Here is an 11,809-nt window from a genome sequence, read left to right as displayed (position 1 = left end):
AGTTTTTGGGTCAAACAAGACTATTCACAAACTGGTGTTGAATTCACTGAATAGATTCAGGCACAATAAAATAATTAAAAAAATCCAGGCTAGGTTCACAAGAGGACTGGAGGAAGAGACAGCAGCTAGCCCCATCCAATAGCCAAGTGTTTAGTGCACCAGATTTGAATCCCTTCTCTGGAACACTGCTAATAGATTAGCCCTATATAGCCTCAAGATATCTTGAGCAATTTAGTATCATCATTGTCCCTAGCCTCTGTTTGTCAGAGGGTGGTGATGGACAGCAGGAGAGAGATCACTTGATCATTACCTGTTAGGTTCACTCATAGACTCATAGACTTTAAGGTCTATGAAGGGACCATTATGATCATCTAGTCTGACCTCCTGCACAACGCAGGCCACAGAATCTCACCCACCCACTCCTGGAACAAACCCCTAACCTATGTCTGAGTTACTGAAGTCCTCAAATCGTGGTCTGAAGACCTCAAGCTGCAGAGAATCCTCCAGCAAGTGACCTGTGCCCCATGTGCAGAGGAAGGCGAAAAACCTCCACGGCCTCTGCCAATCTGCCCTGGAGGAAAATTCCTTCCTGACCCCAAATATGGTGATCAGTTAAACCCTGAGCATGTGGGCAAGACTCACCAGCCAGCACCCAGGAAAGAATTCTCTGTAGTAACTCTGTAGATCCTACCCCATCTAACATCCCATCACAGACCACTGGGCATACTTACCTGCTGATAATCAAAGACCAATAACCACATTAATTGCCAAAATTAGGCTATCCCATCATACCATCCCCTCCAGATATGTCTTTTGCCCCCACTACTCCCCTTGGAAGGCTGTTCCAGAACTTCACTCCTCTAATGGTTAGAAACCTTCGTCTAATTTCAAGTCTAAACTTCCTAGTGTCCAGTTTATATCCATTTGTTCTTGTGTCCACATTGGTACTGAGCTTAAATAATTCCTCTCCCTCCCTAATATTTATCCCTCTGATATATTTATAAAGAGCAATCATATCCCCCCTCAGCCTTCTTTTGGTTAGGCTAAACAAGCCAAGCTCTTTGAGTCTCCTGTCATAAGACAGGTTTTCCATTCCTCGGATCATCCTAGTAGCCCGTCTCTGAACCTGTTCCAGTTTGAATTCATCCTTCTTAAACATGGGAGACCAGAACTGCACACAGTATTCCAGATGAGGCCTCACCAGTGCCTTGTATAACCGTACTAACACCTCCTTATCTTTGCTGGAAGTACCTCGCCTGATGCATCTTAAAGTCGCATTAGCTTTTTTCATGGCCATATCACATTGGCAGCTCATAGTCATCCTGTGATCAACCAGTACTCCAAGGTCCTTCTCCTCCTCTGTTACTTCCAACTGATGCGTCCCCAATTTATAACTAAAATTCTTGTTATTAATCCCTAAATGCATGACCTTGCACTTTTCACTATTAAATTTCATCCTAAGTAGTAATAAACTCGATAGAATTCATCAACATGCAATTTTGACCATGCAATTTCCACGCCCCTTTTAGGGCTTATGTCCCACCTCGTTTCAGTTGGCACCAAATTGTGGCGCCATCGGCCATTTTGAAAAAGTGTGTGTGTGTGTGGATGTGTTTGACTAGCGGAAGTGTTTGTGCAAGTGTATATTTGTGCTTGGGTACATGGAGAGAAAAAGGTTGAAAGAAGAGAGTGAGAGAGTTTAAAGACGAAAAAGAAATTTTGAGTGAGATTTAGAGAAAAAAGGAAAGAAAGGTTATTGGATGTGATTGAATAAGGAGAGAGGCTGGTGAAGGCAGGTTATTCAAGAATAGAAAGAACTTAAAGAAAAAAGGAAATATTTGTTTTTAAAGGGTTAGTATAAGAAAAAAAGAGTTAAATAATATTGAAAACTAGGTTTAAAAAGGGAAAGGCAAAACCTGATTGGTAAACACATGGTAAAAAAAAGTGAATAAAAAAGCATTTAAAAACATTAAAAACTAGGTTTGAAAAGGGAATGACGAAGGCAAAGCCTGTTTAGTAAGCACATGGTAAAAAAGTGACTAGAAAAGCATTCAGTACCAGGGTAGGTTAAGAAAAAAAGAGAGGTTAAAAAGAACAGGGCAAGAAAAGGGAAAAGAGCCCCTCTGCAGAGGGCAAAGATAGACAGCACATGGCTGAGTCAGAGAAAATGAGAGAGAGAGAGAGAGAATTCTCACCTTTTAAGTCTTTCTGTCCCTGGTTCAGACCCTCAGACTTAGCACCGCCTTTGGATCGGCCCAATCAGAGGTTGTTCTACAGCAGCATCATAGAATTCATTTTCCTGAACCAATCCCAGAGTCCCAAGATTTTAAACAAGAGTCAACTCCCTCCTTCCCCTCCTTCCCTCTCCCCCCTCCCTTTTAACTGTTTTTAGTCTTATCTAAAGAAACAGACCCTCAGCATTTTTTTTTTGCCATGTAGCCTTTTTACAGAGCGGTTTTTATAAAAGTTAAAACCATAAGCTTTTAGTAACACACCATTTTTTAAAGTTTCCCCCTACGTTTTAGACTAACAGGTGTTATTTTTTAGTAAGCACAATGTGAAATAGGCTTTTGCAGCAAAGCTCCTGTTAGCAAAGCAACCTCTGTGAGTCAGTGGATCACAGAGAAGGAGTTTGCTTCTTTACCTGCTTTTTAAAAAAAGCAGGCAGAAGCACCCCAGGTTTTTAGTAACAGTTTATAAACCCCTTATTTTGTAAACCATTGAATTAGAAAGAAGAAGATTGCTTCTTCCCCCACTTTTTAACAAAGAAAGGTGAAAGTCTTGAAAAGGTATAAACACTTGAAAAGACATGCCTAAATGAAGACACATTTCTTTATTTAACCCCCTTGGCATAAGTGTTTCAATGAAAAAGAACAGGCAGAAACACCTTAGGTTTAAAACCCCAGGTTTTTAGTAAAAGACAGTTTACATACAGGGCAGTCCAGACCACAGCCCGCCAAGCGCACGCTTGGGGGGGCGGGCGGCAGGCAGCTCTGGTGGACCTCCCGCAGGCACGTCTGCAGGAGGTCCACCTGAGCCGCGGGACCGGCGACCACCAGAGCGCCTCCCCCCCCCCGCAGCTCGCCGCCCTGCTTGGGGCGCAGCAATTCCTAGAGCCGCCCCTGGTCCCGACCCAGTTTGAGAACCCCTGACCTACTGCCTTGGCGTTGGAAGTCAACAGGAGCCACACTGCGCATGCTCCGTTTCTACATAGCTCGCTGTGCCCCTCCATCACCCCAAAAGATCGGACCTGCCCCCCCATTCACCTCCCAAAAACAAACCCACCCAGCCTGGTTACAGCCCCCACAAAATATCCACCTGCCCCAGCCTGGTCCCCCCCAAACAAATACATTCCCGCCCAGCCCGGAGAACTGAGCGCCCGGCCCCTCCCGCCCAGCCCGGAGCGAAGCGCAGAGCCCTGGTCTGGTCCGGCCCGGTCCGGTCCCCTCTCACCCGGCCCGGGCTTGCAGAGCTTCTGTCCACAATCACAAACGGCTGCTGGAAACAGGGCCGCCCAGAGGGGGGGCAAGAGGGGCAATTTGCCCCAGGCCCCGAGCCCCACGGGGGCCCCCACCAGAGTTTTTCGGGGCCCCTGGAGCGGGGTCCTTCACTCGCTCCGGGGTGCCCGGCAAACTCTTGTGCGGCCCGGCGCAGGAGCTTCTGCCGCTCCCGGTCTTCGCCGGCGGGGGGTCCTTCCGCTCCCGGGCAGAAGGACCCCCCACTGGCGAATTACCGCCGAAGACAGAGTGGGACCCGCCGCCGAAGTTCAGCTCGGTCTTCGGAGGTAATTCGGCGGCGAGGGGCCCTTCCGTTCCGGGACCCGCCGCCGAAGTGCCCCGAAGACCCGCGGCGGGGGCCCCCCTCCGCCGAATTACCGCCGAAGACCGGGCTGCACTTCAGCAGCGGGGGGGGGGCCCCGCCACGGGTCTTCGGGGCACTTCGGCGGCGGGTCCCAAAACAGAAGGGCCCCCCGCCACCAAAGACCCCGGGCCCCCGGAATCCTCTGGGCGGCCCTGGCTGGAAACAATGAATCAATGCGGAGCCGGGAACGGGTTATAGTCAAGACTGGAGCCGCCTCCTCTTGGGCTGGAACCAACTCACCCACCCTGCTCCCAGCCCCGCCCCTGCAGCCTGCTCGGTCCGCAGCTCCCTGGGGATTTCTCCCGCGGCGCCTGGCTTCCCTCAGGGCCGGCTCTAGGTTTTTTGCTGCCCCAAGCAAAAAAAAATTTGGCTGCCCCCCTTCCCAGCCCTGGGCTCCCCCCGTACCCTCCTGCTGCCCCAGTCCTGGGCTCTCCCCCCACCCACACACACCCTGCCACCCCAGCGCTGGGCTTCCCCCTTTCCTCCCCACCAGTGCCCTCCCTCCACCCTGTTGCTGCCCCAGCCCTGGGCTCCCCCACACCAGTGGCCCCCCACACACACCTCCTGCCGCCCCAGCCCTGGGTCACTGGTAACTCGCTCCCAGGGCGGGTCATTCAGCCGGAATTTTGGATGTGCACAAAACACAGACAGGATTGGTTCCCATATGCTTACAGAGCTGCAGTAAAGTGGAACAATTTTCAGCTTGTGTGATTGGAGGAGATCTGGATGCATATTATGAGACTGTCCTCCATAAATGAGGAAAAGTTGAGGAGCCTTTATTATTCTTTTGTTCCACTCTTTCTTTCTATGGGGGAATTTGCCAATGCAATATCACTGTCTTTTAAACAAACAAAAAGGCAATGGCTGTTGAAAATAGCAATTCCAGTCCTAATAAGCATTTCTTGCTCAATTTTATCTTACTTTTTCTACAGCAAGTTACAGTGGATCAGTATATTTGGTTTGGGAGAAATGAAGTAAAAGCTGCCCAAACCGAACTTGAGCACTCCTGAATTTTGAGGTGTTCAAATCTGGAAGGCATGCTGGGGGTGGGAGAGGGCTGTGGGCTCCATGGGGGAGCATGGCAGCAACTGTCTGGAGCTGCACGGAGCCAGACACGCTGGTCTGAGTGGCACAGTAAGTGCTTTGGGGGTTGGAGAAGGGGTAGAGGGTTCCGGGGGGCAGTCAAGGGACAAGGAGCAGGGAGGGTTGGATGGGGCAGAGGTTCGGAGGGGCAGTCAGGGGACAGGCAGCAATTGGATAGGCATGGGAGTCCAGGAGGTTTATCAGGGACAGGTAGGGAGTGGGGTCCTGGGGGGAAGTTGGGTGGGGTCTCAGGAGGGGGCAGTTGGGGACAAGGAGAAGGGAGGCTTAGATAGGGGCTGGGGTCCCAAGGGGCAGTTAGGGGCAGGGGTCTCAGGAGGGGGTAATCGGGGGACAAGGACCAGTGGTGCTTAGATAGGGGTGGGGGTCCTGGGGGGCAGTTGGGGCAAGGGTCTGGGGAGGGGGCAATCAGCGGCCAGGGGCTGGGATTCAAAGGGCTCTGGGCTCCCTGCCCCTGCGGGCAGCGCAGAGCCCTCTGACTCCCGGCCGCGGCTGGGATTTAAAAGGCTCTGGGCTCCCTGCAGCTGCCGGCAGGGGCGGCTCTAGGATTTGTGCCGGCATGCCGCGGGGGGCACTTTGGCGGTCGCCGGTCCGCGGCTCCGGTGGACCTCCCCCACCGGGGCCGCCTGCCGCCCTCCCGCGGGATGCCGCCCCAAGCGCGCGCTTGGCGCGCTGGGGTCTGGAGCCGGCCCTGGACAGTGATATTGCATTGGCAAATTCCCCATAGAAAGAAAGAGTGGAACAAAAGAATAATAAAGGCACCTCAACTTTTCCTCATTTATGGAGGACAGTCTTATAATATGCATCCAGATATCCTCCAATCACACAAGCTGAAAATTGTTCCACTTTACTGCGGCTCTGTAACCATATGGGAACCAATCCTGTCTGTGTTTTGTGCACATCCAAAATTCCTGCTGAATGACCTGCCCTGGGAGCGAGTTACCAGTGACCCAGGGCTGGGGCGGCAGGAGGTGTGGGGGGGGAGGCACTGATGGGGGGGGGGGAGCCCAGGGCTGGGGCAGCAGCAGGGTGGGGAGAGGGCAGCAGGAGGGTACAGGGGGGGAGCCCAGGGCTGGGACGGGGGGCAGCAAAAAACCTAGAGCCGGCCCTGCCTCCCTGTCCCTTGACCGCCCCCCTCACAGAACCTCTGCCCCCTCCCTGCCCCCTGAGTGTCCCCAGGACTCCCTGCCCCTTAGCCAACCCCCCGGCCCCGGCTGCTTACCCCCGGCTCACCGCGTGCCTCGAGAAGCGGCCCTGCACAGCGCTGCAGCCGCATGGCTCCGGTGGGGCTGAGCTCTTCCCCGCTCAGAGCCGCGTGGTCAGGGGAGGAGCCGCTTGGCTTGGAGCTCACAGCCCCGCCCCCTGACCACGCGGCTCGGAGCGGGGCGGAGCTCAGCCCCTCCTCCCCCCCCCCCCGAGCCACGCGGCTGCAGCGCTGTTTAGGATGCGCTGAGGCGCCGGGGGGGATGGCGGCTATGGAGCGAACAAGCGGAGGAGGAGCGGCCCATCTTCTGCAGCGCTACCGGGTCCCGCCGCTCTTCCGCAGTAAGAGGCCATCCCTCTCCCCCAAGCGGAGCCGGTAGCACGGCCCTGCCCCAGCTGCAGAGGTCGGGCTACTCCTGCTCCGCTTGTTCGCGCCACCCTCCCGTGGTCAGTGGCCACCCCCCCCCCCCAAGCGAGAGCCGGTAGTGCGGCCCTGCCTCGGCTGCAGAGGACGGGCCGCTCCTTGCCTCACAGCGGTGGGATGAGCTGGGGCCCCAGTCTTATGCCGCCCCCTATATTTTGCCGCCCTAGGCACCAGCTTGTTTAGCTGGTGCCTAGAGCCGCCCCTGCTTCCCTGCTGCTGTTTTCCCAAGACCCGGCCACACCCTGGGTCTGGGCCCTTCCTCCCCACTGGGCTGGGGACGGGGATGTGCAGTGGGGAGGGAGTTTCTTACTTGGCAGGTTCCTCACAGGGAGAGTGGGCTGGGGGGGCCGCTGCTGGGTGATTTCCAGGCCGGTTTCTCCACACTGCACCACAGCCTGGATTTTCAGACCGGCCCAGCACCCATTACAGGGGCCAGGGTGTCAAAAGAGCTCAGCTCCCATTGCAAATAGAGTGGAGACGTGCCTCAGCCAAACACCAGTTACTGGGCTCAACAGGGTGCTGGGAGAAGGGAGAAATTCCACCCCCCACACACCCAGAAAGGCAGAGATGTAGCTGGTTAAAAGTGAAGGACTCAGCCCGCGAGAGACCCCTGGGGCAGGGGATCTGGGGTGCAGATGAGAAAAGCTGAAGTAGGGTGGAAGGATTGAGAGGAGAGACAGGGCTGAAAGGGTCCCCTTTCCATGGGGTTGCTTGGGGGGCTGGCTGGCCCCATCCAAGATCTAAAGCTCTTGTGTTCATCCCCAGAGACAGGGTGTTGCTACAATCCCCCCTCCTGACCCACAGCTTTGCCCCACCGCTGCCCAGATCTCCCCTCTATCTACCCAAAAGAAAAGAGGGGAGTTGCTCCTGGTTGAATCCAATGTAGAGCCTACCTACCGTACACAGATCATAACAGTCTGTGCCATTCTAGCCACTAGACCAGGGGTTGGCAACCTTTGAGAAGTGGTGTGCTAAGTCTTCATTTATTTACGGTAATTTAAGGTTTCGCGTGCCGGTGGACCGAACCCCAGATCGGCAGAGGACTGAGCAGCTCAGCCCGCTGCCAGTTTGGGGTTCCATCCTCCACCCCATGGCAGGCAAAACCTTAAATTACAGTAAATTACAGGGGTTCCGACCATCCAGGCAGGCAGCGGCGTCTGCGGGGCCAGTGGCCGGGACCCCGGCTGGCAGCAGAGTGCCACTAAAAATCAGCACGTGTGCTGCTTCTCTCCTTTCTTGCCAACTCCAGTGATTAGTTTCTGGGATGAGCTCACGGTTAATAACAGAGTGCTCTGTTCTCCTGGCAGGCCCCTGCTGCCAGTGTAAGGGTACGTCTACACTATGGGACTATTCCGAATTTGCATAAACCGGTTTTGTAAAACAGATTTTATAAAATCGAGTGTGCGCGGCCACACTAAACACATTAAATCGGTGGTGTGCGTCCATGGTCCGAGGCTAGCGTCGATTTCTGGAGCGTTGCACTGTGGGTAGCTATCCCGTAGCTATCCCATAGTTCCCGCAGCCTCCCCCGCCCCTTGGCATTTCCGGGTTGAGATCCCAGTGCCTGATGGGGCAAAAATCATTTTCGCGGGTGGTTCTGGGTACAGCCTCACCCCTCCCTCCCTCCCTGACAGCGGCAGACAACCGTTTCGCGCCTTTTTTGCTTGGTGAACCGTGCAGACGCCATAGCACAGCAAGCATGGACCCTGCTCAGCTCCATACCGCAATCGTGGATGTTTTAAACACCTCGCGCACTCTCGTGCAGTATATGCTGAACCAGGACCTTCGAACCGAGGCGAGTAAGAGGCGGATACGGCAGCGCGGCGATGACAGTGATGAGGACGTGGACACAGAATTATCTCAAACCGCGGGCCCCGGCGCTTTGGAGATCCTGATGGTAATGGGGCAGATTCTATCCATTGAACGCCGATTTTGGGCCCGGGAAACAAGCACTGACTGGTGGGACCGCATTGTGTTGCAGGTGTGGGACGATTCCCAGTGGCTGCGAAACTTTCGCATGCGTAAGAGCACTTTCATGGAACTTTGTGACTTGCTTGCCCCTGCCCTGAAACGCCATAATACCAAGATGAGAGCAGCCCTCACAGTAGAGAAGCGAGTGGCGATAGCCCTGTGGAAGCTTGCAACGCCAGACAGCTACCGGTCAGTCGGGAATCAATTTGGAGTTGGAAAATCTACTGTGGGGGCTGCTGTGATGCAAGTAGCCAAAGCAATCACTAAGCTGCTGCTACGAAAGGTTGTGACTCTGGGAAACGTGCAGGCCATAGTGGATGGCTTTGCTGCAATGGGATTCCCTAACTGTGGGGGGGCGATAGATGGAACCCATATCCCTATCTTGGCACCGCAGCGCCAGGGCACCCAGTACGTAAACCGGAAGGGGTACTTTTCAATGGTGCTGCAAGCACTGGTGGATCACAAGGGACGTTTCACAAACATCCACGCGGGATGGCCAGGGAGGGTTCATGACGCTCGCGTATTCAGAAGCACTACTCTGTTTAAACGGCTGCAGCAAGGGACTTACTTCCCAGACCAGAAAATAACAGTTGGGGATGTTGAAATGCCTGTCGTTATCCTGGGGGACCCAGCCTACCCCTTGATGCCATGGCTCATGAAGCCATACACAGGCAGCCTGGACAGTGGTCAGGATCTGTTCAATTACAGGCTGAGCAAGTGCAGAATGGTGGTGGAATGTGCATTTGGCCGTTTAAAGGCGCGCTGGCGCACATTACTGACTCGCTCAGACCTCAGCCAAACCAATGTCCCCTATGTTATTGCTGCTTGCTGTATTCTCCACAATCTCTGTGAGAGTAAGGGGGAGACCTTTATGGCGGGGTGGGAGGCTGAGGCAAATCACCTGGCCACTGATTACGCGCAGCCAGACACCAGGGAGATTAGAAGAGCACACCAGGAAGCGGTGCGCATCAGAGAAGCTTTGAAAACGAGCTTCATCAATGGCCAGGGTACAGTGTGACTGCTGTGTTTGTTGATGAACACCCAACCCCCTTGATTGACTCAGTCCCTGTAAGCAACTCCCCCTCCCCCTTCGAGTACAGCTTACTTATGCAAATAAAGTCACTCTCATTTAAAAAAGCATGAATTCTTTATTGATTCATTATAAAAAGAGGGAGAGAAGTAAGGGTGTGCTTTGGGAGGAGGAAAGGAGGGATGGAGAAGGCCATTAAAAAAATAAAATTCAGAGTAACGACATCCTTCTGGTTGGGCTGTCCACGGGGGTGGAGTGGGCGGGTGCACGGAGCCTCCCCCCACGCGTTCTTACACGTCTGGGTGAGGAGGCTAAGGAACATGGTGAGGGGGGAGGGTGGTTATACAGGGGCTGCAGCGGCACTCTGTGATCCTGCTGCCGTTCCTGAAGCTCCACAAGACGCCGGAGCATGTCAGTTTGATCACGCAGCAGCCCCAGAGTTGCATCCCGCCACCGCTGATCTTCCTGCCGCAACCGCTGATTTTCCTGCCGGTCTTCCTGCCGCCACCTCTCATCTCGGTTGTCCCTCCTGTCCTCACGTTCACTGGCCTCTTTCCTGTAATTTGAAACCACGTCCTTCCACTCATTCAGATGAGCTCTTTCATTGCGTGTAACTTCCATAATATCCGAGAACATCTCATCTCGCGTCTTCTTTTTCCTCCGCCTTATCTGTGCTAGCCTTTGGGATGGAGGAGGGACGCTTGAAATATTTGCAGCTGCATGAGGGAGATAAATATTTAGAAAGATACATTTTACAGAACAATGGTTATACTCTTTCACAGTGAAAAGCACTATTCACCTTACATAGCACATGTGATTTCCCTACAAGGTCGCATTTTTCATCTTAATAGTGCCTGCTTGCAGCTCTGGGGTTACAGATCTCAGACACAGGTCCAGGCATCAGGATTCAGCTTGCATGCGGCCATGGTAAGCCACTGTCTCAGTGATTTACCCCTCCCCCCCCAACGCATGGCTAATACCACGCTAGCTCCCTGCTAATCAACAACCTTCCCCCTCCCCCCCACCCACTGCTTGTCCGGTAGCTTGGGGAAGATCGCCTCGCCGGTGACCAAACAGAAAAGATCATCGGCATTTCACTCCTCCCCTCCCCCCGCTTCGCTACGTGCAGGAAAGTGTTTTTTTTAAGCTGCTGCATTCCACGAACCCAGTAGAAAAATGGCCACCCCCCTTACTTAAATTCCTGATTTCTAACCAGGTTATCCTGAACGATATCACTTTGCTGAGGATAACAGAACAAGATAAAGAGCGCATGCTTCTTGAATGCCAGCAGTCACCGGGACCATACGCCGCTATGCTTTGCCACGCAATGATACCTGATTACTTGCTACATGCATGGCATGGTAAAGTGTCCTACCATGGTGGGCGGAACAAGGATGCCTTGCCCAGAAACCTTCTGCAAAGGCTTCTGGAGTACCTACAGGAGCGCTTCATCGAGATGTCCCTGGAGGATTTCCTCTCAATCCCCGGACATGTTAACAAACTTTTCTAAGTAACTATACTGTCTGCGAATGCGTCCCAAGTCCTCAGGGCAAATCAATCATTAAAAAAGGCTTGCTTAAAAAACACTGTTTGCTATTTGCAAAGGTACACTCACCAGAGCTCCCTTCCATGGCGTCATTCTCTGGAATAGTTGCTTGTGAGGGCTGGGAGCAGGGTAATTCCGTCAGGGTGATAAAAAGCTCCTGGCTGCTGGGGGTCACGGAGTGCTGTGTGCTCTCTGCGAGGTCTTCCTCTTCTTCTTCCTCTTCATCTTCCCCATCTGACATGGCAGAGATTACAACCCCCACCTCGGAATCCACGGTCAGGGGTGGGGTACTTGTGGCGCAGCCCCCTAAAATTGCATGCAGGTCATCATAGAAGCGGCATGTTTTTCGACCTGCCCCGGACCTTCCGTTTGCTTCTTTGGTTTTCTGGTAGGCTTGTCTGAGCTCCTTAACTTTCACTCTGCACTGCACAGAGTCCCTGCTGTGGCCTTTATCCGTCATAGACTTAGAAATTCTTTCAAATACTTTTTCATTTCGTCTTTTGGAACGCAGTTCTGTTAGCACTGAATCCTCTCCCCATATGGCGATCAGATCCATTACCTCCCGAGCGGTCCATGCTGGGGCTCTTTTTCGATTCTCAGGAGACTGCATTGTTAACTGTGCTGATGAGCTGTGCGTGGTCACCTGTGATGATGAGCTCTCCACGCTGTCGAA

General features: G+C 53.5%; 1 protein-coding gene across 1 annotated transcript in view; it reads right to left on the bottom strand.

Moving 5' to 3' along the window:
* LOC123345648 (protein S100-A16-like) overlaps positions 1-11,809 on the bottom strand; it is a 643,389-nt gene that overhangs the window by 493,847 nt on the left and 137,733 nt on the right. The gene's annotated exons all lie outside the window — the stretch shown is intronic.

The sequence above is a fragment of the Mauremys mutica genome, chromosome 12, assembly GCF_020497125.1.
Source record: "Mauremys mutica isolate MM-2020 ecotype Southern chromosome 12, ASM2049712v1, whole genome shotgun sequence".
NCBI classification, from domain to species: Eukaryota; Metazoa; Chordata; order Testudines; family Geoemydidae; genus Mauremys; species Mauremys mutica.
The sequence above is the reverse complement of the archived record's forward strand: the minus strand, read 5'-3'. Positions and strand labels throughout refer to the sequence as shown.